This window comes from Bufo bufo, chromosome 3 (genome assembly GCF_905171765.1).
Source record: "Bufo bufo chromosome 3, aBufBuf1.1, whole genome shotgun sequence".
Lineage (NCBI taxonomy): Eukaryota > Metazoa > Chordata > Amphibia > Anura > Bufonidae > Bufo > Bufo bufo.
The window spans coordinates 463,778,346-463,805,578 of NC_053391.1; the positions used below are offsets into that span (position 1 = coordinate 463,778,346).

The 27,233-nt window shown below is 46.9% G+C and overlaps 1 pseudogene; it reads left to right on the forward strand.

Annotated features, from left to right (window-relative positions):
* The first annotated feature begins 339 nt into the window (after positions 1-339).
* The window catches only part of LOC120993852, a 56,642-nt pseudogene continuing 29,748 nt past the window's right edge, over positions 340-27,233 (forward strand).

The window sequence follows — 27,233 nt, forward strand, 5'->3', positions numbered from 1 at the left end:
TTAATAAACGATTTGTCTGCTCCTCACATGTCTCCTATTCCCAGTTTGAATTCCTTAATCCCATCGGAAGAATTCTCTATGGAGGTACTCGTCCATCGATGAGGCCATCCAGTATGTCTTGCTGGCTGGGGAAGCAGCTTGGTTGGCCAAGGCCGACATAGCGGATGCATTCAAGCTGCTCCCTATCCTTCCCCAGCTATGGAAATATTATGGCTTGCATTGGGCGGACGGGTACTACTTCGCCAACCGGCTCACCTTCGGATCCAAGAGCAGCCCTTGGCTGTTTGACAGATTCGCAGGCGCCTGCATTGAATCCTGGTTCATCACGGGGCTTTGGACATGGTCATCCATTATCTCGACAATTTCCTGATCGTCGAGAGGCCTCAGGGCGTCCCCTCGGGCTTGGCTAGTTTGCTCCAGCTTTTCGCCAGGCTTGAGGTCCCCGTGGCGGCTGCTAAGACGGAGGGGCCAGGCACCAGGGTTACCTTCTTGGGCATCATCCTGGATTCCGTCCGCATGGCAGCCAGCCTCCCCTTGGCGAAGCTGGCGAAGATTCAGGCCGCTATCTCCTCCGCGGCATTGTCTAAGGTCCTGTCCAAGCGGGAGCTCCATTCCCTGTTAGGTCAACTCAACTTTGCCTTCAGGATCATGCCCCAGGGCAGATCGTTCACTTCTCGGCTTCTCAGTCTCCTCCCGTCAGCTCCGGATCAGGATTCCACCGTCCAACTGGACAGACATGCCATGGAGGATCTCCAGATGTGGCAATCTTTCCTTGCCAGGTGGAACGGCATTTCCCAGTTCGTGCCGTACCCGTATTCCGCGTCCCCCACAGTCTTCACCGACGCTGCACCCATTTTCCATCCGCACTGGTTGGTCGGCAGTTGGCCGGTGGAATTCATATCCGATGAAGGTTCCATGCAGTCATCTCCGTTATTGGAGCTTTACCGGCAGCCGCCCAGGTATGGGGTTCACTCTGGGCTAACAAGTCGGTAATTTTTATGACAGACAGCCAGGTGTTGGCAGAAATCATCACAAAAGGGAGGGCGAAGTCTCAGAAAATTATGTCCCTCCTGCGCAAGTTAGTTTGGCTGTCCTTGCAGTTCAATTTCCATGTATTTGCATTTCATATTCAGGGGGCAAAGAACGTCGCGGCCGATGCCTTATCCCGCTTTAATTACGACATCTTTTTTCAGGAACTTCCAGAGGCAGACCCCGTCGGTACTCCAGTTCCGCCATTCAGCTCCCTCCTGTTGGACTAGGGCCCCTGATAGCCTCCGTTCGGATTCTAGTCCAGCATTCTTTAGCCGCCAATACCGCCAGGAATTATGATGCCGGGTTCAAGGTCTTTCGCCAGTTCGTTGACACCCATCCTCAGGGGAATGTGGACGAGGTCACATTCCTCATGGCATTTATAGCTCATTGCCATTCTGACCGCCATCTATCATTCAATACCATCAAGCTATATCTGGCAGGTATCCAGCACCATCGGATGCTCAGTGACCCCTCTCCCAAATCCATCCTGGCTAATCAGGCCATTAAGGCTACTCTCAGGGGTATTCAGAAGGATAGCACGGGGGTTCAGGTGCGCAGGCAACCAGTTTCAGGTGAGCTATTCCGCAAGTTGTCCGTAGCCCTAGACGGTCTCCCTTTTGGGCACTCGGCCAGCATCACCACCAAAGCGGCCATGTACCTTGGGTTCTATGGGTTTCTTAGGCCTGGGGAGTTCACCTGTGGCTCGGTCAATCGTTCAACCCTGCTCAGCGGCATCTTGTCTGGCATAGTTACCATTTCACGCTGTCCATCCCTTCTACCAAAACTAACCAGGCAGGTCCTCCCACCGAGGTAGAGTTCTTCCCCACGTCCAATTGCTGGTGTCCCGTCAAAGTTCTCAAGGAACTTTTAGCCTCACTCCAGTCTCCCGCCTTAGACGGCCCGTTGTTCCCAATAGACGGTAGGCCCCTTTCTTCTGCCCTTTTCATCTCCAACGTTCGAACACTAGCGGCGGGTTTGGGTTACAATCCCAGTTCCATCTCCGGGCACTCCTTCCACATAGGGGCCGCTTCTGCAGCATCCAGACATCAGGTGCCGGCTCATGTGATCCGCAAGATGGGTCGTTGGCGGTCGTCATGTTATGCAAGGTACATTCCTAATCCCCAGGTTGAAATTTCCAGAGCCTTTTGTTCGTTAGCATTATAGGTTTCTTTTGCTCAATAAACTGTTGCACCCTACACTGTGCCAGTCGTCCTCATTTTTGCCCACATATTTAGGCCTTACCTCGTCTCTGGCTCCGGGCACACTCCACACTCTGGCTCCGGGCACACTCCTCTTTTCCTCGCTCAGCTCCTACTACAAATAGTGAAGGCTGTGTACAGCTCCATCCCCTACTTATACTCTGCGGTCCGGAGGATGAGGGCGCTCGTTCCTGTGCCTCTCCCTCCCATCCCCTTTTCTCATCTATTCCTCCTTGGGTGGCCCACATATTTAGGCCTTACCTCGTCTCTGGCTCCGGGCACACTCCAGCCAGATAGGTCACGGCAGTACGTAGGCATGCCTCCTCTGTTCCTCGCTCAGCTCCTACTACAAATATATATATATATATATCACATCGCTCTTACATTACTAATGTTGTTAAAGATTTTGAAAAGGGAAAGAGAAAGAACATTTATTAAAAAATAAAGCCCTAGGAGACCTCAGAGGGCTGTGCAAAACATGTCTGGCCAATTGGAGCACTTTTGATAAAATTTATTTGTACCAAAACGGAATCTTCTGACCAATCTGTTAGAATCAGACCAAAAAAAAAATTTCATAAAATTTGCTCATCTCTAGATGTAACCGATGTGATTACAAGTAAGTGATGTGTATGCCCAGTTACATCACTTCCCCCCCACACTTCAGTGCTGTATTCACTCCTATACAACAGCTTGCGCAGTCGCAGTGCAGGGCATTTATACTACTTCCACTCTTAGTATAAAGCCACATTGGCTACGGGCACCTTTGGCATTTTGGTCTGGTGGCACAATAAAATACAGGTTGCACATCACTGACATCAGCCCATACATCGCTGCCCATAATGCTGTCATCTTTACAGTGATGCATGAGAAAATCAGGAGCCTTGCATAGAGCATTTATCATGAACCTTATTGTAATTTCCGAGGGTTCAGTGGTTTTGACTGCCATCTTTGTTGAAGTCCCCCTTATCTTTTTAGTGGGAAACTGGGCAGTAGATATATAACAATAAGGAGCCCTATTGTCGACTGTGGTGTCTCCTTTGCAACTGAATTGTATCATATCTTTGTGTGATATCTTTCTCTTGGGTATTCATTATCTCTTATCATCACAGCCCCTGGTGAAACCTACTTCGGAGTGGGTGGAAATGTATTTGCATTAAAGCAAGATCCCAACCTTGCTAGGTATTGGTCGTTCCCCTGCTGTCCTGATTTAATTTGGCACACCCCAATAGATATAGTTTAGGGCGTTCTTGGGAGAGTTCTGAAGACAGTACGTTAGCCCCTTATCAGGACAGGTGTTTCGCTTCAGGTAGGCATACTCAGGGTCATTTTAGGGATTTGTACCGTTGGGGTAGTAAGTTAGCAATTAGAATTATATATTTTTTTCATTTATAATAAAGGTTAAGTTTTAAGGGAAAAATTTTTTCTGTTGTGAGTTGTTTTCTCATTTTGGGCAGTCTTCCAATACTTGCTGCAAATGTACAAAATACAAGTACTTGAGTTGGTCCTGCTTTTCGATCTAGGAACAAAGAACTGAGCCCTTTTGAATGCCAGACCCTTGTCAATCAGTGAGACATAGAGGTGGTCTAAGTGCAGAGTGGAAAAGCCATGGTGCTCTAAGGGTGCCCTATAGAGTTGAGCGGACACCTGGATGTTCGGGTTCGATGGGTTCGGCTTCCGTGGGACATTGTGGAGATGCTTGGTGACCTAGGTGGTGGTGTTGCTGGCAGATCCTCTGTTTTCGGGGTGGCAGGTGGCACTGTCACTCCAGAGGTGGATGAAGAGGCCGAGACTGCAGCAGAAGAGGAAGCAGGAGGAGACAGAGCCCTTTCTTGGTTTTTGAGGTGTCTACTCCACTTCAGCTCGTGCTTTGCACTTAGATGCCTGGTCATGCAGGTTGTGCTCAGGTTGAGAATGTTTATGCATCGCTTCAGGCTCTGATTGCACAGCGTGCAAACCACTCGTGTCTTGTCGTCAGCACATTGTCTGAAGAACTTCCACGCCAGGGAACTCCTTGGAGCTGGCTTTGGTGTGCTTTATCCCTTGCTGCGATGGGCAGCAGCAGGCATACTGTCTAGAGGACGGTCGCTCCGCTTTTGCACCCTGCTCCCTCTTCTGCTGTGCTGGTGTCTCTGTGCGACCACCGCCTCTTCCTCCGAACTACACAGGTCACTCGCATGACCTTGATTCCATGTGGGGTCGAGGACCTCATCGTCCTCCACATCATCTTCCACCCAGTCTTCACCCCTGCCCTCCTTGTCAGTCTGCACACTTTCAAAAGCCCCAGCAGTTGGCACCTGTGTTTCGTCATCATCCGAGATGTGCTGCGATGGTCCTCCCATGTACTCATCTTGAAACATAAGTGGTTGGGCATCGGTGCACCCAATCTCTTCCACTTCTGGTGCAGGGATAGGTGGATGGCCCTGGGAAACCCTGCTAACAGAGTCATCAAAAAGCAGAAGAGACTGCTGCATGACTTGGGGCTCAGACTGCTTGGCTGATTTGCAAGGGGGTGAGGTGAAAGACTGATGGACATCGGCTGCAGGTGCCAACTCTGATCTTTCAGCAGGAGACTGGGTGGGAGACAATGTGAAGGAACTGGAGGCACTGTCATCAACCCAATCTACTATCGCCTGTACTTGTTCTGGCCTCTCCATTCATAGTGCTGCATTTGACCCGACCAAATATCGCTGCAGGTTCTGTCACCTGCTCTCACATGAGGAAGGTGTTTCACTAGTGCGTGTAACTGGCACAGATCGACCACGTCCTCTCCCTGCAACAGGAGCTCCAGCAGAAGCAGCATGACCTGGGCCTCGTCCCTTATTTGACTCTCTCCTCATATTTCTCAAATTTAGGATCTTGCCCTAAATGGGTGTTTTATTAATAGCAGAATAGAACGACAGTATGTAAAGGGTGTATCTCACAAGTACAGATGCAGACTAGGCCGCAATTAAAGATTTTTTCCTAAAATGGGTGTTTTATTAATAGCAGAATAGAACCACGGTATCTAAAGTGTGTATCTCACACGTACAGATCCAGACTAGGCCGCAATTTAAGTATTTTACCCAAAATGGCTGTTTTTCAAAAACCAGAATAGAACCACAGTATCTAAAGTGTGTATCTCCCACGTTCAGATGTATACTAGGCCACAATTAAAGATTTTTGCCCAAAATTAGTGTTTTTCTAATAGCAGAATAGAACCACAGTATGTAAAGTGTGTATCTCACACGTACAAATGCAAACTAGAGCGCAATTAAAGATTTTTGGCCAAAATGGGTGTTTTTTTAATAGCAGAATAGAACCACAGTATGTAAAGGGTGTATCTCTCACGTACAGATCCAGATTAGGCCGCAATTAAAGATTTTTGGCTAAAATGGGTGGTTTATTAATAGCAGAATAGAACCACAGTATTTAAAGGGTGTATCTCACAATGACATATGCAGCAAAGGCTGCAAAATTACGTTTTTTTGTCCAAAATGGGTGTTTTTTTTAATAACAGAATATGACAGCTGTATATAACGCTTGAATTTCACACGTGCAGATGCAGCAAGGGCTGTAAAATTGTGTATTTTGCACAAAAAGGCAGTTTTTTAAAACCCAGAAAATTATAGCTGTATTTCTAGCTTAAATTGCACACTGACTAATGCGGCAGAGGCCCAAAATGAAGGTTATTGCCAAATATTTGTGTTTTTTTCAAAGCCAGAAAATTATTGAAGTATTTCAAACTTGTTTTTAACAATTTCAGATGCAGCAAGGGCTGTACAATTGTGTATTTAGCAACAAAAGGGTGTTTTTAAAAACCCAGAAAATTAAAGCTGTATTTCTAGCCTAAATTGCACACTGACTAATCCTGCAAAGGCACCATTTGTTGGATATTGCCAAAAATTTAGTTTTTTTAAAACCAGATTATTATTGCAGTATTTCAAGCTTGGATTTGAATGTCACAAAAGCACAGATGCAGTGCTGGTGCATTGAGCTTGCATAAAATGGCCGCTGCCACCCACCTAACTAACAGACGGATAAAAGTTGTTTTTCTCTGTCACTGGGCTCAGGGCATGGCAAAAAGATTGTGCACTGCACCCACACAACTAAATCTATGTAGATCGCTGAGTTCGATTGGAGTTCTGATAACAGATTCTGTCTTTTTCTCTCCCTCATAGCAGCATCCTCTCCCTACACTAAGCACAGCAGGGTGACGTGCAGCGCTACGTGACTCCAGCTTATATAGAGGCTGGGTCACATGCTGCACTGGCCAATCGCAGCCATGCCATTAGTAGGCATGGCTGTGATGGCTTCTAAGGTCACACAGTTAAACGCTTGTTGATTGGCTGCTCTGCAGCCTTTCAAAAAGCACTAAGAAATCACCGAACACCAAACCCGAACTTTTACCGAAATGTTGGAGTTCGGGTCCAGGGTCTTTACAGTTCGGGTTCGCTCAACCCTAGTGCCCTACTTTGCGCCCATAATATCCCACATGGCAGAATAAGAATATTACTGTTAAAATTGAGCATGTGTTTTTTTTTGTTGTTTTTTTACATTTATTAGTCTATTACTATATCTATTTATGTACACATTCAACCTCATGTAAAACATCAAAATCATATATTTTAATGGATTCCCATTGTGTCCAAGAATCAAACATTTGTCATAAATAAGCAAAAAAAAATTCTAATTCAAACAAAGTGTATAGGCGTATGAATAAATGAAAACCTAAACAACTTCTTATTGTCATTTCACTGCTGCTTTTAACTTTCACTCCAGCTAAATTAATGAGACCCCCTTCATACCACATTTAATGGCTGTAAAGGTTTGGCAGACTTCAAAAAATAATGGTAACCACAGTCATCTTTAAAAAATACAGTTTGAGAGTGAATTATTCATGAAATATCAATTAAAAATGAGCAACCTGCAGAGGTAGGACAAAGCAACAAGAAAAGGCAATAGAATAGAAAACTTGATCAGTCAAAGGAGGCCTTTTTAAGATCTTTCACCTTTTTGGTGCAATGTGCTACATTTATGTCTACTTATGAATAAAGTTTTGGTCTGAAATATGTCTTTCGTGAAAATATGTTATTTATAGCAATTAAAGAACAATATTTGCTGGTGATACAAAGTGAGTGCACTTGACATGCCGACAGAACATCCCTGTTTATTTCTCCAACCTACTTTATATGCAAAGACTCTGGGAAAGATTTAGATAAATTGGTGCAAAGGAAAAGTGGTGTATTACCCCATAGCAATCATATTTCTGTCTGCGTTTTTGAATGGTCTTTGAAAAATGCACTTTTCTTTTGCTATAGTTTTGATAAATCTCCTTCATTGTGTTTTGATGAAATGAAGCTCTATGTGTATATAGTGTAATGACCGAATATGGTAGGAGAGTCTTTCATTCAGAATAATCTAACGGGGCATTTTATTTTTCTAAACCAGACAACCCTTTTAACATTAACAAACACAAAAGTGCTGTAGCAGCCTGTGGGCACAAAGAGCTGTGCAAACATGTAATGTTATTATTTTAACTCCTTAACAACCTGCCTATTTTGGTCCATAAAGGAATTTTCTGGACTTACTATAGTTTAATAATCACCTAGAGTTCCTTACATCCTGTATCTAGCACTTCCTGTTGCTGTATCCAACCATTCTCATGATGCACTTCTCCTCATTTTTGGCTCCTCCAACCCAACTAGTTACATAGACACTCCCCTATCATTGCTCTTGTTGCTGATTTAACATGCCCATGGATATAACATCACATGAAATAATAAAGTGCTGCATGGACATGGTCATGTGACCACAACCCAGAACAGAAAATAGGAGCAATAAAGGTTAAAAGAAATACATTATAAAATTACCGCTACCTTCATAAATGATTATTTTAAGGGTTGTTGAAGCAAACTGGAAAATCCCTTTGAAACGCTGACATATTTTATTTATTTTCTCATCCTTTCATCTATTGCAAGAGCTATAATTTTTTTTTATAGAGGGCTAGTTTATTTTATTTTTTGGAGGGAGGGCAAGTCATATTTTTCAGTGGAACGATTTTGAGGTACATATAATTTATTAATTAACAAATAGAGTTGAGAGGACACCTGGATGTTCGGGTTTGACGGGTTCGGCCGAACTTCACAAAAAAGTTCAAGTTCGGGACCCGAAATTAACCCCGAACCCCATTGAAGTCAATGGGGACCCGAACTTTTGAGCTCTAAAATGGCTCTAAAAATGTCATGGAAATGGCTAGAGGGCTGCAAATGGCAGCAAAATGTGGTTAAGAGCATGGCAAGTGCTCTGCAAACAAATGTGGATAGGGAAATTGCTTAAAATAACATAAAATACGCAAAAATAAAAAATAATAATCTTGAGCTAGGAGGACGAGGTCCATATGGAGTAGGAGGTTGAGGAGGCAGTGGATGTGACGGTGTAGGTGGAAGCAGCGGTGGAGGAGGAGGAGGTAGCCAACACTGTTTTTTGGTTTTAATTTATTCTATTTATTTATTTTTTGTTTAAATTAGGGTACACCCAAAAACATTGGGAAATATAAAGTGTGATAACCCCCTCCAGACGTGCTAAACACACGTTCAGACAATACACTGGCTGCAGTGGATCCAATTGGATATCTGCTCTATCAACTTTCAATGTTCTTTTCTGCGCCTATCATGTTGATCACGGTTAGCGGCGAATCAGGGTTCCACGCTGGAGAGGGAGCATGAGAAAGAGAGACCACATCCAAGAGAGATCAATGGAGGAAATTTAATTGTGATCGAGTGGAAATGTGGGACAAATTATTAAAGCAGGGGGCGCGCGGCAAGTACCTACTCCCGACTCGGGGAAGTAGTGACGATAAATAACAATATAGGACTTTTAAGATGCTCTGTTATTGGAATGATTAATACAAAATTATAGGGAATGTCACTGGGGTATTTTGGATTTGGAAAAGTTAGACAGGTGAGGTGCTGCCACTTTGTTGACTCTAGATATCTTCTGCCTGATCGCACGTCCCCTGACATCCACGATCCATTTGGATATCTTCTCTATTCAACTTTCGATGTTCTTTTCTGAGCCTACCATTTTGATCATGTTTATCGGCGAATCAGGGTTCCACTCAGGGTTCCACTCTGGTGAGAAAGTGAGACCTCATCCAAGGGAGGTCAATGGCTGCAAATGGGATGGAGTGGAAATGTGGGACAAGTTATTAACAGAAGGATCGAACGAAAGGGTCAATTAAAGACGAATTTTAGAATTTTAGAGTCCCTGTCGCCTATGCAGAGCAGGGGTTTTTCATCGCCAGAAATGGGTTAATGTCACCCACCAATGGAACAGATTATTTTTAAAAAAATTGGTCCCTGTCACCTATGCAGAGCAGGGGTTTATTCACGGCAAAAATTGTAAAATGTCACCCAAGAATGTAACAGAAAATTTTTTGAAATTTATTAACCTGTCTACTAGGTAGAGCAGGGGTATATCACAGCCAAAAATTTTTTAATGTCACCCGAAAATGTAACAGAATAAATAGTGAAATTTATTAAGCTGTCAACTAGGTAGAGCAGGGGTATATCACACTAAAAAAATTGAGAATTTCACCCGAAAATGTAACAGACAAATTAGTATTTTTTTTTACCTGTCTACTAGCTAGAGGAGTGGTATATCACACCCAAAAATTGGTTAATTTCACCCAAAAATTTAACAGACAAATTAGTGAAATGACATAAAATAAAATTAAAAACGTAAAAATAAAAAAAATTGATTTATGAGGTGGAGGTCCATATGGAGTAGGAGTTTGAGGAGGTGGTGGAAGTCTGATGCGCTGTAGGTGGAAGCGGCGGTGGGGGAGGACGAGGTAGCCAACACTGTTTTTTTGTTTAATTTAAAAAAAAAATTTTTTTGAAAAGTGTGAAATATCCAAAATACAAGAATTAGCAATTGCGCTGTAGCATAAAAATGGCTGGTTAAGGCCGGTATACATGTCTATTCTGCACAAGGTACGGACAAGTCCTGTGGGATCCATGCCTGATTCATTTAATGAACGTGAGCTTTTCCACATTGGCTGTGGACCGGCGGCTGCGCTTGTCTGTGATAACGCCCCCTGCCGTGCTAAATACACGTTCAGATAATACAGTGGCTGCAGGGCATGCCAGCACCTCCAAGGCTTAAAGGGCAAGCTCAGGCCATGTGCCCAATTTGGAGACCCAGAAGTTGAGACTAGTCATTCAGTACATGTAGGCGTGTGCACACATACTGCTCCACCATGTTGCTGAAATGCTGCCTTCTGCTAGGACGTTCCATATCAGCTGGTGGTGCTGGTTGTTGTGGTGTGCTGACAAAGCTTTTCCACATTTTGGCCATGCTAACCCTTCCTTCTGAGGTGCTGGCGGTGCCCCAGCTGCGTTGGCGACCTCTTCCTCCTCCTCTGCCTTCGCCTTGTACTTCCACTGTGCACCCGCTTTCAGGTGGGAATGCCTCTTCCTCCGAACTACACTCGCATGACCTTGATTCCATGTGGGGTCGAGGACCTCATAGTCCTCCACATCATCTTCCACCCAGTCTTCACCCCTGCCCTCCTTGTCAGTCTGCACACTTTCGAAAGCCCCAGCAGTTGGCACCTGAGTTTTGTCATCATCCGAGACGTGTTGCGATGGTCCTCTAATGTACTAATTTTTAGTGTTGAGCGCGAATATTCGAATAGCGAATATTAATCGCGAATATTGCAACTTCGCTAATTCGTGAATATTACGAATATAGTGCTATATATTCGCTATCTCGAATATTCGTCATTTTTTAACATCTGAAAACATGATTCCTCCCTGCTTCTTTCTTGTGGGTCAATACGTCTTTGGCCCACAAGCAATTTAAGCAGGAAGGAATCATGTTTTCATATGGAAAATAAAATGACGAATATGCTAAAAAACAAATATATAGGAATATAGGAAATATATTTGTTATTTAGAATATTCGTCTTTTTTTTCTAATCTGTACGGTCGTTCACATACTCCTCCCCGACAAGCGTCCCCATCACCAAGGGAACGCCTGTGGGTTAGAAAATACCATTGAATCTGAGTTTTCCCTGAGATCGTGTAAACTCAGATCCGATGGTATATTCTAACCCAGCGGCATTCCCATAGTGAATATATAGCACTATATTCGTAATATTCGCAATATTGTGGGTTAGAGTATATCACTGGATCTGACTTTTCACGATCTCGGGGTAAAACTCAGATCCGATGGTATTTTCTAACCCACAGGCGTTCCCATGGTGACGGGGACGCTTGTCGGGGAGGAGTATGCGAACAACTGTGCAGATTGGAAAAAAAAAAAGCGTATATTCTAAATAGCCAACCAATAGGAAAGTTGCCTTATACAGTTAAAAGAAAATCGCAATACGCAAAAAATTTAATAGCATATTATTCGCGATAAATAGAATAATGACGAATAGTCGATTTCGACGAATATAAGATGAATATTCAATCGAATATTCGCAAAATATCCCTAAATCGAATATGGCACCTCCCGCTCTTCACTACTCATCTTGAAACATAAGTGGTTGGGCATCGGTGCACTCAATCTCTTCCACTTCTGGGGCAGGGCTATGTGGATGGCCCTGGGAAACCCTGCTAGCAGAGTAATCAAAAAGCAGAAGAGACTGCTGCATGACTTTAGGCTCAGACTGCTTGGCTGATTTGCAAGGGGGTGAGGTGAAAGACTGATGGACATCGGCTGCAGGTGCTAACTCTGATCTATTAGCAGGAGACTGGGTGGGAGACAATGTAAAGAAACTGGAGGCACTGTGAGCAACCCAATCTACTATCGCCTGTACTTGTTCTGGCCTCACCATTCGTAGAGCCGCATTAGGCCCGACCAAATACCGCTGAAGGTTCTGACGCCTACTTGCACCTGAGGAAGGTGTTTCACTTGTGCGTGTAGCTAGCACAGATCGACCACGTCCTCTCCCTGCAACAGGAGTTCCACTAGCAGCACCACGACCGGGGCCACGTACCTTATTTGACGCTCTCCTCATATTTCTCAAATTTAGGATCTTGCCCAAAATGGGTGATTTTTTTAAATTACAGAATAGAACAACAGTTTCTAACGCGTGTATCTCACACTTACAGATGCAGACAAGGCCGCAAATTAAGATTTTTGCCCAAAATGGGTGTTTATTTAATACCAGAATAGAACAGCAGTATGTAAAGGGTGTATCTCACAATGGCAGATGCAGCAAAGGCTGCAAAATTAAGATTTCTGCCCTAAATAGTTTTTTTTTTAAAACCAGAATAGCACAGCAGTATCTAAAGCGTGTATCTTATACGGACAGATGCAGACAAGGCCGCAAATAAAGTATTTTGCCAAAATGGGTGTTTTTTGAATAACAGAATATGACAGCAGTATATAACGCTTGAATTTCACACGTACAGATGCAGACAAGGACAAGGGTGACAGAAACACCAGCGAAATGGATCGGTAACAGCATTGGGACGATGTCTGGATGCATCTTGGACTCCCAGGTCGCTGCTGGGAACCATGTTAGTAGAGTTGTATGCCACTTTTACAGACTGACAAAAATACGCACAAAACCCCCCCCAAAAAAATCAATTTTACAGGAAAGATTGTTAGGAAACATTCTTTCCTGTATATTCAATTGCATATAAAGTGCTGCAAAAAATTATAAGCAAGAGGCACTTCGAAACAGCCTGTATATCACATAAAGGAGGGCCTCATTTGCATTGTATTACAATTGTTCAGGTAGTGGGACTCCTACACTCAAAGCCTATGCACTAAGTGAAAGGGCCTCCGAAAAATTACAATGAACCGGCATTCCAAAACACCCTTTGTTACACATAAAGGAGGGCATCATACACACTCTTGAAAAATTATGATTTATGGCCTGCTGGTGACCCTCAAAAACATTTGGAGCAAGGGCCTGCTGAACTGACCATCTAAAACCTTAGGGGCGAGGGCCTGCTGCCGCATTGGTGACTCTAGATAACCTCTTGGTGATCGCATTTCCCTGTGACGGCGACAATCCATTTGGATGTCTGCCCTATCAACTTTCGATGTTCTTTTCTGCGCCTACCATGATGATAATGGGTAACGGGGAATCAAGGTTCAATGCCAGAGAGGGAGCTTGAGAAAGGGATACCACATCCATGGGAGGTCAATGGCTGAAATCCGATTGGCTGTTGTTGCTTTGCCACATTTTCTTGACCCAGAGAGGGTGGGTCAAGTTAGTAAAGCACAAGATTCCAAGGAAGGCAGCAGGCGCGCAGCAATTACCCACTCCTGACTCAGGGAGGTAGTGACGATAAATAACAATACAGCAGTCCTAAGCGGCCCTGTTATTGGAATGAGTACACTTTCCGTTACTGAGGATCTATTAGAGGGCAAGTCTGGTGCCAGCAGCTAACTTGCTCCCGACCTCCACAACGTTCAGCCAGTGTGCCATCATGCTCAGGATTGTGTTGACCAGACTCTTGGCTACTGAGACTGAACTTGCAGGTGATGGCCTGCTGCCACTTTGTGGACTCTAGATAACTTCTAGGAGATCGCACGTCCCCGTGACGGTGACGATGCATTTGGATGTCTGCCATATCAACTTAGGAGCAATTTTTCAACAAGGACCTTCTGGTATAGCACAGTTTTGCTTGTCCTCTCCACCAGAGGAATGAGAGATGAGAAGTTCTCTTTGTAGCAGGGGTCGAGAAGTGTGAACAACCAGTAATCTGTGTTGTCTAAAATGCATATAACCAGCGGGTCGCGGGAAAGGCAGCCTAACATGAATTCAGCCATGTGTGCCAGAGTACCAATAGGCAAGACTTCGCTGTCGTCATCAGAAGGTGCGCTGACCCTGTAAAAGAAAGATTTTAGGGGAGGGCCTGCAGGTGGGGGGACCCTGTAAAACATTATATGCAAGGGCCTGCAGTTGAGCTGACCCTGTAAAAGATTTTAGGTGAGGGCCTGCAGGTGAGCTGACCCTGTAAAACATCATATGCGACGGCCTGCAGTTGAGCTGACCCTGTAAAACATTATATGCGAGGGCCTGCAGGTGAGCTGACCCTGTAAAACATTATATGCAAGGGCCTTCAGTTGAGCTGGCCCTGTAAAACATTATATGCGAGGGCTCGTAGGTGAGCTGACCCTGTAAAACATTATATGCAAGGGCCTGCATTTGAGCTGACCCTGTAAAACATTATATGTGAGGGTCTGCTGCTGAGCTGACCCTCTAAAACATTAGGGGCGAGGGCCTGCTGGTGAGCTGACTCTCTAAAACATTATATGTGAGTGACTGCAGGTGAGATGACGCTCTAAAACATTATATGCGAGTGCATGCTGTTGGGATGATCCTATAAAAAAATTTGAGTTGAGGGCCTGCAGTTAAGCTGACCCTATAAAGAAATTTTAGTTGAGGGCCTGCAATTGGGCTGACCCTATTAAAAAAAATTTGAGTGGAGGGAATATATACAATCTGGATGAGGAGGAGGAGGAGGAGAAAAGATTCAACCATATACTCTTTGTTTGTGGTGGAATACACTACAGTAGATTGAGTACATTATAAATTATACCGTATTTTTCGCCCCATAAGACGCACTTCCCCCCCCCCAAAAAATGGGGGAAAATGCCCCTGCGTCTTATGGAGCGAATGCTGACAATTTAACATCGCAGTTTGCGATGTATGAGCGAGCGGGGGAGGGACTGGGAGGAGGAGCTGGGGGCCGGCAATTGCTGCGGGGCGGTGCAGTCACTGTACTATAGCCCCGCCCCGCCGCTCCAGTGCTGCACAAATATAAAATGTGTTATTCAATTAAAAGGTTTTAAACATGCCCCCCAACTCCTAATAGTACCGTACATCCTAATAGCTTCTGTACAATGCCGGCAGGCAGGCCGGGCGGGCGGCAGCATAACTCCCTGATGTCACGTGCCTGTGCCGCCTACTTTATGACTGAAGCAGGCGGCGCAGGTAAGTGACGTCACTGAGTGACGCGCCGGCCGCCCGGCCTGCCTGTCGGCATTGTACAGAAGCTATTAGGATGTACGGTACTATTAGGAGTGAGGGGGCATGTGTAATCATTTTTAATTGAATAAGACATTTTATATTTGTATACTGGGGCGGCGGCGGGGGGAGGATCTGTGGATAACATCCGTGGATGGCACAGTTAAGGGGTGGGGGTCTGTGGATGGCACTGTTATGGGCTGGGGGGGGTTCTGTGGATGGCACTGTTATGGGGTGGGGGGTCTGTGGATGGCACATATCCCCCTGTAACAGTGCCAGCCACAGATCTCCCCTGTAACAGTGTCCGTCATCCACAGATCTCCCCCATAACAGTGTCCGTCATCCACAGATCCTCCCATAACAGTGTCCATCATCCACAGATCCCCCCATAACAGTGTCCGTCATCCACAGATCCCCCCCATAACAGTATCCGTCATCCACAGATCCTCCCATAACAGTGTTCGTCATCCACAGATCCCCCCATAACAGTGTCCGTCATCCACAGATCCCCCCATAACAGTGTCCGTCATCCACAGATCCCCCCATAACAGTGTCCGTCATCCACAGATCCCCAGTAATAGTGCCATCCACAGACCACCATTAGTTCCAAACCTGCTGGCGGGGTTTCACGAAAGTGTCCCCTGCCTTGGACAGTGTTGCCCTGCCTTTGTTGGAACTGCTGTGTGTTCCCCTTGTCTCCATTCCTTGGTTGCCTAAGGAAGTACGGACTCTGCCGCCAGCATTGTCAGATGGAAAAATTTTGAGCAATCTCTCAACAAGTACCTTCTGGTATTGCACCGTTTTACTCGTCCTCTCCACCACAGGAATGAGAGATGTGAAGTTCTCTTTGTAGAGGGGGTCGAGAAGGCTGAACACCCAGTAATCCGTGTTATCTAGAATGTGTATAACGCGAGGGTCGCTGGAAAGGCAGCCTAACATGAAGTCAGCCATGTGTGCCAGAGTACCAACAGGCAAGACGTCGATGTCGACATCAGGATGACTCCATCTCCTCATCCTCCTCCTCTTTTTATGCCCATCCACGCTGAACCAATGGAATTAAAGTTCCACAGGTACTACCCTCTGTAGCAGAGGCAACTGTCTCCAGCTCCTCCTCCTCTTCATGATCCAATTCACGCTGAGAAGACGAACTGAGGGTGGGCTGGCTCTCATCCTGTATAATGTCTTCCCCCATTTCCTCGTCAGCCACATTCAGAGCATCGTCCTTAATTGTGAGCAGTGATTGTTTGAGTAGACACAGCAGTGGGATGGTTATGCAGAGGTCTGACATCAATGCCCACTTCTCGCTTGTGAATAGTGGCAGTTGACTCAAAAGGCGACGACCATGTTTTAGCTGGTATTCCACAACTGCCCTCTGCTGCTCACAAAGCCTGGCCAACATGTAAAACGTAGAGTTCCAGCGTGTGCTCACATCGCACAACAGTCGGTGAGCTGGAAGCCGCAAGCGCTGCTGCAGCGTTGACAGACCGGCTGAAGCTGTGGACAACTTGCGGAAATGGGCACACATGCGGCACACCTTCACTAGTAGCTCTGGCAAATTGGAGTAGATTTTGATAAACCGCTGAACCACTAAGTTTAAGATGTCGGCTAGGCATGGGATGTGTGTCAGGTTGCCGAGCTCCAAAGCCGCCACCAAGTTACGGCCATTGTCAGACACAACCATGCCTGGTTGCAGGTTGAGTGGGGAGAGCCACAGCTCGTCTGATCCCTTATTCCCTGCCATAGCTCTGCGGCGGTGTGCTGTTTGTCCCCTAAGCAGATCAGCTTCAGCACGGCCTGTTGACGCTTACCCACAGCAGTGCTACACTGCTTCCGGCTAGTGACTGATGGCTGACTGCTGCTGGAGGTGGAAGTGGAGAAGGAGGCGGCGGAGGAGGAGAAGTGGGGGTTGGAGCCAGTAACATAGCTACTGGCGGAGACCCTGATGGATGTAGGGCCCGCAATCCTGGGCGTGGGTAGCACCGGTGCCATCCCAGGGTACGACTCACTCCCGGCCTCCACAACATTCACCCAGTGTGCGGTCAGGGAAATGTAGCGTCCCTGGCCACCAGCACTTGTCCATGTGTCCGTGGTTAAGTGGACCTTCCCAGTAACTGCGTTGGTCAGGGTACGGGTGCTGTTCTGGGACACATGCTGGTGAACGCGGGGTGAAAAATAGTGGCGGCTGAGGACTGCGTACCGAGGGACGGCCGCCGACATCAAGCTGCGGAAGGCCTCAGTGTCCACAAGCCTAAATGACAACATTTCAAGGGCCAGTAATTTTGAAAGTTGCGCATTTAGTGCTATGACCTGTGGGTGGGTATTTGCGCTTGCGTTCAAATGACTGTGTTATGGACATTCAGACGCTGACCTGGGACAGGGAAGTGGATGTTGTTGCTGATGGTTCATGCGAAGGTCCAGGTGCAGGGCAAGGGGCATCCGGGCCGACGCTTTCGACAGGGGATTGGCCAGCTGTGCGTAACACAGGGGAAGAGGAGGCAGTGGTGTGACCCGCAGACCCAGATTGTGGACCCAGGGGTTCAGCCCACTTATTAAGGTGCTTGGCTGCATTGTGGCGGATCATGCTGGTGGTAGAGAGGTTGCTAGTGTTCACGCCCCGTCTCATTTGGCACGGCACAGGTTGCAAACTACCACTCTTTTGTCATCTGAACTTTCCTCAAAAAAGCACCATACTGCGGAACACCTACCCCTTGACAAGGTAGATTTATGCATGGGGTGTTCGGTGAAATGGTTGCGGGCCTCTTTGGTGTGGGCTGATTTCTCCCTTTTGTAACCCCACTGCCTCTTCCAGCCTGTATTGGTGCTGCGGATCCCTCCCCTCTGTACTACTGTCCTCACTCGGCTTTTTACCTTCCCATGTTGGGTCAGTGACCTCATCGTCCACCACCTCCTCTTCCACTTCCTCACTCTGCTGATCCTCCTGACTTGACCTAACTACAACCTCAGTGATTGACAACTGTGTCTCATCATCATCCACCTCGTGAATGTATGACTGCTGTTCACCACCGTCATCTTCTTGAGACTGTGAAGGCTCAAGAGTAGAGTTGAGCGAACACCTGGATGTTCGGGTTCGAGAAGTTCGGCCGAACTTCCCGGAAATGTTCGGGTTCGGGATCCGAACCCGACCCGAACTACGTCCCGAACCCGAACCCCATTGAAGTCAATGGGGACCCGAACTTTTCGACACTAAAAAGGCTGTAAAACAGCCCAGGAAAGGGCTAGAGGGCTGCAAAAGGCAGCAAAATGTAGTTAAATCCCCTGCAAACAAATCTGGATAGGGAAATGAATAAAAATAAAAATAAAATAAATAAAAATTAACCAATATCAATTGGAGAGAGGTCCCATAGCAGAGAATCAGGCTTCATGTCAGCAGAGAATCAGTCTTCATGTCATAGCAGAGAATCAGGCTTCACGTCAGCCAAAACTGGAACAGTCCATTGTCAGATATTTAGGCCCCGGCACCAAGGCAGAGGAGAGAGGTCAAATAACATAGAATCTGGCTTCATGTCAGCAGAGAATCAGTCTTCATGTCATAGCAGAGAATCAGGCTTCATGTCATAGCAGAGAATCAGGCTTCACGTCACCCACCACTGGAACAGTCCATTGTCATATATTTAGGCCCCGGCACCCAGACAGAGGAGAGAGGTCCCATAGCAGAGAATCTGGCTTCATGTCAGCAGAGAATCAGTCTTCATGTCATAGCAGAGAATCATGCTTCACGTCACCCACCACTGTAACAGTCCATTGTCACATATTTAGGCCCAGGCACCCAGGCAGAGGAGAGAGGTCCCATAGCAGAGCATCTGGCTTCATGTCAGCAGAGAATCAGTCTTCATGTCATAGCAGAGAATCATGCTTCACGTCACCCAACATTGGAACAGTCCATTGTCATATAATTTAGGCCCCGGCACCCAGACAGAAGAGAGAGGTCCCATAACAGAGATTAAGGCTTTATGTCAGCAACTCAGCAGAGAATCAGTCTTCATGTCATAGCAGAGAATCAGGCTTCACGTCACCCACCACTGGAACAGTCCATTGTCACATATTTAGGCCCAGGCACCCAGGCAGAGGAGAGAGGTCCCATAACAGAGATTCAGGCTTCATGTCAGCAGAGAATCAGTCTTCATGTCATAGCAGAGAATCATGCTTCACGTCACCCACCACTGGAACACTCCATTGTCACATATTTAGGCCCCGGCACCCAGGCAGAGGAGAGAGGTCCCATAACAGAGATTCAGGCTTCATGTCAGCGACTCAGCTGAGAATCAGGCTTCATGTCATAGCAGAGAATCAGGCTTCATGTCACCCACCACTGGAACAGGCCACTGTCAGATATTTTTAGGCCCCGGCACCCAGACAGTGGAGAGGTTCATTCAACTTTGGGTTGCCCCGCAATATAATGGTAAAATGAAAATAAAAATAGGATTGAATGAGGAAGTGCCCTGGAGTACAATAATATATGGTTAAGGGGAGGTAGTTAATGTCTAATCTGCACAAGGGATGGACAGGTCCTGTGGGATCCATGCCTGGTTCATTTTTATGAACGTCAGCTTGTCCACATTGGCTGTAGACAGGCGGCTGCGTTTGTCTGTAATGACGCCCCCTGCCGTGCTGAATACACGTTCAGACAAAACGCTGGCCGCCGGGCAGGCCAGCACCTCCAAGGCATAAAAGGCTAGCTCTGGCCACGTGGACAATTTGGAGACCCAGAAGTTGAATGGGGCCGAAATATCAGTCAGTACGTGGAGAGGTGTGCACAGGTACTGTTCCACCATGTTAGTGAAATGTTGCCTCCTGCTAACACGTTCCGTATCAGGTGGTGGTGCAGTTACATGTGGCATGGTGACAAAACTTTTCCACATCTCTGCCATGCTAACCCTGCCCTCAGAGGAGCTGGCCGTGACACAGCTGCGTTGGCGACCTCTTGCTCCTCCTCTGCCTTCGCCTTGGGCTTCCACTTGTTCCCCTGTGACATTTGGGAATGCTCTCAGTAGCGCGTCTACCAACGTGCACTTGTACTCGCGCATCTTCCTATCACGCTCCAGTGCAGGAAGTAAGGTGGGCACATTGCCTTTGTACCCAGCAGGGTGGCAACCCAGTATTCCGCACACGTTAAAATGTGGGCAACTCTGCTGTCGTTGCGCAGGCACTGCAGCATGTAGTCGCTCATGTGTGCCAGGCTGCCCAGAGGTAAGGACAAGCTGTCCTCTGTGGGAGGCGTATCGTCATCGTCCTGCGTTTCCCCCCAGCCACGCACCAGTGATGGGCCCGAGCTGCGTCGGGTGCCACCCCGCTGTGAACATGCTTCATCCTCATCCTCCTCCACCTCCTCCTCATCCTCGTCCTCCTCGTCCTCCTCGTCCTCCAGTAGTGGGCCCTGTCTGGCCACAATTGTACCTGGCCTCTGCTGTCGCAAAAAACCTCCCTCTGAGTCACTTCGAAGAGACTGGCCTGAAAGTGCTAAAAATGACCCCTCTTCCTCCTCCTCCTCCTCCTCCTGGGCCACCTCCTCTTCCATCATCGCCCTAAGTGTTTTCTCAAGGAGACATAGAAGTGGTATTGTAACGCTGACAACGGCGTCATCACCACTGGCCATGTTGGTGGAGTACTCGAAACAGCGCAACAGGGCACACAGGTCTCGCATGGAGGCCCAGTCATTGGTGGTGAAGTGGTGCTGTTCCGCAGTGCGACTGACCCGTGCGTGCTGCAGCTGAAACTCCACTATGGCCTGCTGCTGCTCGCACAGTCTGTCCAGCATGTGCAAGGTGGAGTTCCACCTGGTGGGCACGTCGCATATGAGGCGGTGAGCGGGAAGGCCGAAGTTCCTCTGTAGCGCAGACAGGTGAGCAGCGGCAGGATGTGAATGCCGGAAGCGCGAACAAACGGCCCGCACTTTATGCAGCAGCTCTGACATGTCGGGGTAGTTGCGAATGAACTTCTGCACCACCAAATTCAGCACATGCGCCAGGCAAGGGATGTGCGTCAAACCGGCTAGTCCCAGAGCTACAACGAGATTTCGCCCATTATCGCACACCACCAGGCCAGGCTTGAGGCTCACCGGCAGCAACCACTCGTCGGTCTGTTGTTCTATACCCCGCCACAACTCCTGTGCGTTGTGGGGCCTGTCCCCCAAACATATGAGTTTCAGAATGGCCTGCTGACATTTACCCCGGGCTGTGCTGAAGTTGGTGGTGAAGGTGTGTGGCTGACTGCATGAGCAGGTGGAAGAAGAGGAGGAGGAAGCTGAGTAGGAGGAGGAGGAGACAGGAGGCAAAGAATGTTGCCCTGCGATCCTTGGCGGCGGAAGGACGTGCGCCAAACAGCTCTCCGCCTGGGGCCCAGCCGCCACTACATTTACCCAGTGTGCAGTTAGGGAGATATAGCGTCCCTGGCCGTGCTTACTGGTCCACGTACCTGTGGTTAGGTGGACCTTGCCACAGATGGCGTTGCGCAGTGCACACTTGATTTTATCGGATAATTGGTTGTGCAGGGAAGGCACGGCTCTCTTGGAGAAGTAGTGACGGCTGGGAACAACATACTGTGGGACAGCAAGCGACATGAGCTGTTTGAAGCTGTCTGTGTCCACCAGCCTAAATGACAGCATTTCATAGGCCAGTAGTTTAGAAATGCTGGCATTCAGGGCCAGGGATCGAGAGTGGCTAGGTGGGAATTTACGCTTTCTCTCAAATGTTTGTGAGATGGAGAGCTGAACTCTGCCGTGTGACATGGTTGAGATGCTTTGTGACGCAGGTGGTGGTGTTGGTGGTACATCCCATGTTTGCTGGGCGGCAGGTGCCAACGTTCCTCCAGAGGCGGAGGAAGAGGCCGAGGCGGCGGCAGCAGCAGAAGAGGCCGAGGCAGCAGCAGCAGAAGAGGTAGAGGGGGATCCTGAGTGACTTCCTTGTTTTTAAGGTGTTTACTCCACTGCAGTTCATGCTTTGCATGCAGATGCCTTGTCATGCAGGTTGTGCTAAGGTTCAGAACGTTAATGCCTCGCTTCAGGCTCTGATGGCACAGCGTGCAAACCACTCGGGTCTTGTCATCAGCACATTGTTTGAAGAAGTGCAATGCCAGGGAACTCCTTGAAGCTGCCTTTGGGGTGCTCGGTCCCAGATGGCGGCGGTCAGTAGCAGGCGGAGTCTCTTGGTGGCGGGTGTTCTGATTTTGCCCACTGCTCCTTCTTTTGCTACGCTGTTGGCTCGGTCTCACCACTGCCTCTTCCTCCGAACTCTGAAAGTCAGTGGCACGACCTTCATTCCATGTGGGGTCTAGGACCTCATCGTCCCCTGCATCGTCTTCCACCCAGTCTTGATCCCTGACCTCCTGTTCAGTCTTCACACTGCAGAAAGACGCAGCAGTTGGCACCTGTGTTTTGTCATCATCAGAGACGTGCTGAGATGGTATTCCCATGTCCTCATCATCAGGAAACATAAGTGGTTGTGCGTTAGTGCATTCTATCTCTTCCACCCCTGGGGAAGGGCTAGGTGGATGCCCTTAGGAAACCCTGCCAGCAGAGTCTTCAAACAGCATAAGAGACTGCTGCATAACTTGAGGCTCAGACAGTTTCCCTGATATGCATGGGGGTGATGTGACAGACTGATGGGCTTGGTTTTCATGCGCCATCTGTGCGCTTTCTGCAGAAGACTGGGTGGGACATAATGTGAACGTGCTGGATCCACTGTCGGCCACCCAATTGACTAATGCCTGTACCTGCTCAGGCCTTACCATCCTTAGAACGGCATTGGGCCCCACCAAATATCGCTGTAAATTCTGCTGGCTACTGGGACCCGAGGTAGTTGGTACACTAGGATGTGTGGCTGTGGCAGAACGGCCACGTTCTCTCCCAGCACCAGAGGGTCCACTAACACCACCACGACCATGTCCGCGTCCGCATCCCTTACTAGATGTTTTCCTCATTGTTACCGTTCACCACAATAAGAAAAATATTATTTGGCCCAATGTATTAAATTCAAATTCAGGGCTTTTTTTACAGACACCTAACACTATCTGGCTATCTATTTAGGTACCGTATTACACTAATAAAGGCACAGCAGTAACGACAGATTTAGCTGAATATAAATTTGAGGCCTAGTATTTAGACGCTGGATGACAGGTATACGTTTACGGACAGAATTAGATTTGGAATTGCACATTAGCGTGTGTGTGAAGTTATTGAGAATAACCCTATCTGCACCTTGAATCTTATATACCCTTTTAGGGATATATTTAAAGTAGGCCTGATACAGCAGAAACCACTAATTTAGAGAATTGCAAAATTGGGAATTGTATTTCAACCCAGAACAAAAACTGTGTTTTGACGGACACTAAATAACTTGACCAGCTAAAGCAATAATGACAGATTTGGATGAATATAAATTTGAGGCCTATTTTTTAGGCGCTGGGTGACAGGTATACGTTTACACACAGAATTAGACTTGGAATTGCACATTAGCGTGTGTGTGAAGTTATTGAGAATAACCCTATCTGCACCTTGAATCTTATATACCCTTTTAGGGATAGATTTAAAGTAGGCCTGATACATCAGAAACTACTAATTTAGAGAATTGCAAAATTGGGAATTGTATTTCAACCCAGAACAAAAACTGTGCTTTGACGGACACTAAATAACTTGACCAGCTAAAGCAATAATGACAGATTTGGATGAATATAAATTTGAGGCCTATTTTTTAGGCGCTGGGTGACAGGTATACGTTTACACACAGAATTAGACTTGGAATTGCACAGTAGCGTGTGTGTGAAGTTATTGAGAATGACCCTATCAGCACCTTGAATCTAATATACCCTTTTAGGGATAGATTTAAATAACCACACTATTGATGGTTAAATGGACTTGGTGGCAGCTTGCCCCTGATGTAGGATATAGCCAAAAAATAACCACACTATTGATGGTTAAATGGACTTGGTGGCAGCTTGCCCCTGATGTAGGATATAGCCAAAAAATAACCACACTATTGATGGTTAAATGGACTTGGTGGCAGCTTGCCCTTGATGTAGGATATAGCCAAAAAATAACCACACTATTGATGGTTAAATGGACTTGTTGACAGCTTGCCCCTGATGTAGGATATAGCAAAAAATAACCACACTATTGATGGTTAAATGGACTTGGTGGCAGCTTGTGCTGGCACACCACAAGCCACAAAATGGCCGCCGATCACCCCAGAAAAAAGTGACTGAAAAACGCTCTGGGCAGCCTAAAAACAGTGAGCAATTGAATAGCAGCAGTTCAATGATCCACAGCTGTAGATCGATCACTGTCTTAAGTGTTTTGGAGGAGTTAATCACTGCCTAATCTCGCCCTAACGTCGCAGCTGCAACCTCTCCCTACACTTGTAACAGCAGAGTGACGTGCAGCGCTACGTGACCCAAGCTTATATAGAGGCTGGGTCACATCCTGCACTGGCCAATCACAGCCATTCCAATAGTAGGCATGTCTGTGATGGCCTCTTGGGGCAAGTAGTATGACGCTTGTTGATTGGCTGCTTTGCAGCCTTTCAAAAAGCGCCAAGAAAGCGTCGAACACCGAACCCGGACTTTTACGAAAATGTTCGGGTTCGGGTCCGTGTCACAGACACCCCAAAATTCGGTACAGTTCGGGTTCGCTCATCCCTACTCAAGAGGTTTGGAATCAGGGCACAAATCTTAGGTCCCTCTTCAAGCATGCTGGGCGCGAGGGACAAATGTAATAGTGGTGCTGGAAAGAGCTCCTCGGAATATCCGAGTGTGGGATCACTCGTTTGGCACGCCTCTCCATGGTGGCAGGAACGATGATCAGAGTGAGCACTCGGTTGACCAGATTCTTGGCTACAGAGACTGAACTTGGTGGAAGAGAGGGTGATGCTTAACCGACTGGAAGCATTATCTTCATCAATCCAACCGACCAACTGTTCGCACTGGTCCGACTTGGACAGTGTTGTCCTGCGCCGCCCAGCTAAGTTAGAAATGAAGCTGGGTACGGTGTATTTTTTTTTTCCTGGTGCACTGGCAGCAGGCACAGTTTCATTGCGCCCAGGGTAACGGCCTCTGCGTGCACCATCAGCATCACGTCCAATTCCCCGTCCCTTAGTGCTCGCCTTTTTCATAATAATGGTTTTGTCACAAGATGTGGCACAGATTTTTTTTACTGTACGCTAAAGACACAGTTTTCGGATGCAGGACAGTATATGTCACAGAACACCACAGAATATGGACACATTTTTAGGCCCAGATTATTGGAATCTGCAGTACAGACACTGTTTTCTGATGTATTTTATATTTATATTTATATTTTTCCCTATATCTGGGCCTGACAACCACACAAGGTGTTGAAGCACAGATCACGCAATTCACGGATTACACAGTTGACAGAAAAAGTGTGGATAGATTATGGGGGAAAAAAATTGGTGTTTTCTGTATTATAATTTTTTCCCTATATCTGGGTCTGACAACCACACAAGGTGTTGAAGGGCAGATCACACATTTCACGGATTACACACGTGTCACGGATGGTGTACAGGAAACAAGACAATACCATATAAACAATGTCTCTCTGGATCCACAACTAAGGAACAAAGGGAGACCCCTGCAATAGACCTGCCGTTCTCCCTCACTGCTCAGCCTATGCGAACACCCCAAATGTGGATGTCCGCATATCCACGTTCCTCGGCTATCTATTACCTGAAGACCCTACAATAGTGAAGGGACACGACCACCGGCTCCCTACACTGACACGGAGGGAGTCAGGGTCACCTGGATCCAGAAAAGACAAAATCATAAATACATAAACAGCACTTATCTTGCAGACGAATGACGACTGACGACTGGGAACTGGGAACAGGGAACTGGGAACAGCATGCACACACACTCCAGGAAGTTGTATCCGCCGCACACTACTGCATTATGGGGAGGAACTTAAAGGGTAGCGATCAGTCTGACTGCATGACAGCTGAGATAGACTAACGAGATGAGAAACTAAACCAAAACAAAGAAATTCAAGGAGGAGGATCTGAGAAGCTCCTGTGAGCGCTTCTCAGCTGTCTGGCTGTGACAACACGTTGACAGCAAAAATGTGGATAGATTATAAAAAAAATTAAAAAAGGGTTTTCTGTATTATAATTTTTTCACTATATCTGGGCCTGACAACCACACAAGGTTTTGAAGCACAGATCACGCAATTGACGGATTACACCGTTGACAGCAAAAATGTGTATAGATAATGGGAAAAAAATTGTTTTCACTAATATTCTTCCTATCTCTGCCCCTGACACAGAAGGTATTACTGCACACATGTCAAAAGTCACTGCAGACATCGATATAGTAAAAGAATCGCTATTTCGCAAAGTATAAAAAAAAAAATATTAGTACTACTTTGCACAATTAAATTGCTGCCACCACACACAATAGTCCTTAAAAGGACTTTTGGGTCTTTGAAACGTTATTCACTGGAATATATTGCGATCACAATCTCCTTACACTATCTGCTACTGGCATTACAGTGATGGCAGTACTTACCTGCACGTTTATTGGCTGCTTACCAGCCGCAAAATGTGCGGGAAGGAGACTCGAGCATGGAGCTCGAGCACATGTGGTACTCGGCCGAGTACTGCCATGTGCCGGGCATAGCAATGCTCGAGCCGAACAGGTATTTGACTGAGCATGCTCGCACATCACTACCCCCATAATGTACCAGTATAAAATGCCCCATATATAGTGCCACAGTAGATGCCCTCAGTGTCCCCCATAATTTGCAAGTATAAACTACCCCTTCTTAGTGCCCCCCATAGATGAGCCCATAGTACTCTCTCCCCTTCTCCATAGTACCCACCATAATGTGCCTCAGTATAAAATGCACCTATACAGAGCCCCCCATATAAAATACCCCTTCTTTGTGGCCTCAGTAGATTCCCCCATAGTGCCCCCAATAATGTTCCAGTAAGAAGTTCCCCCATAGATGCCCCCCAATCATGTGCCAGTAACAAGTACCCCATAGATGCCCCCCAATCATGTGC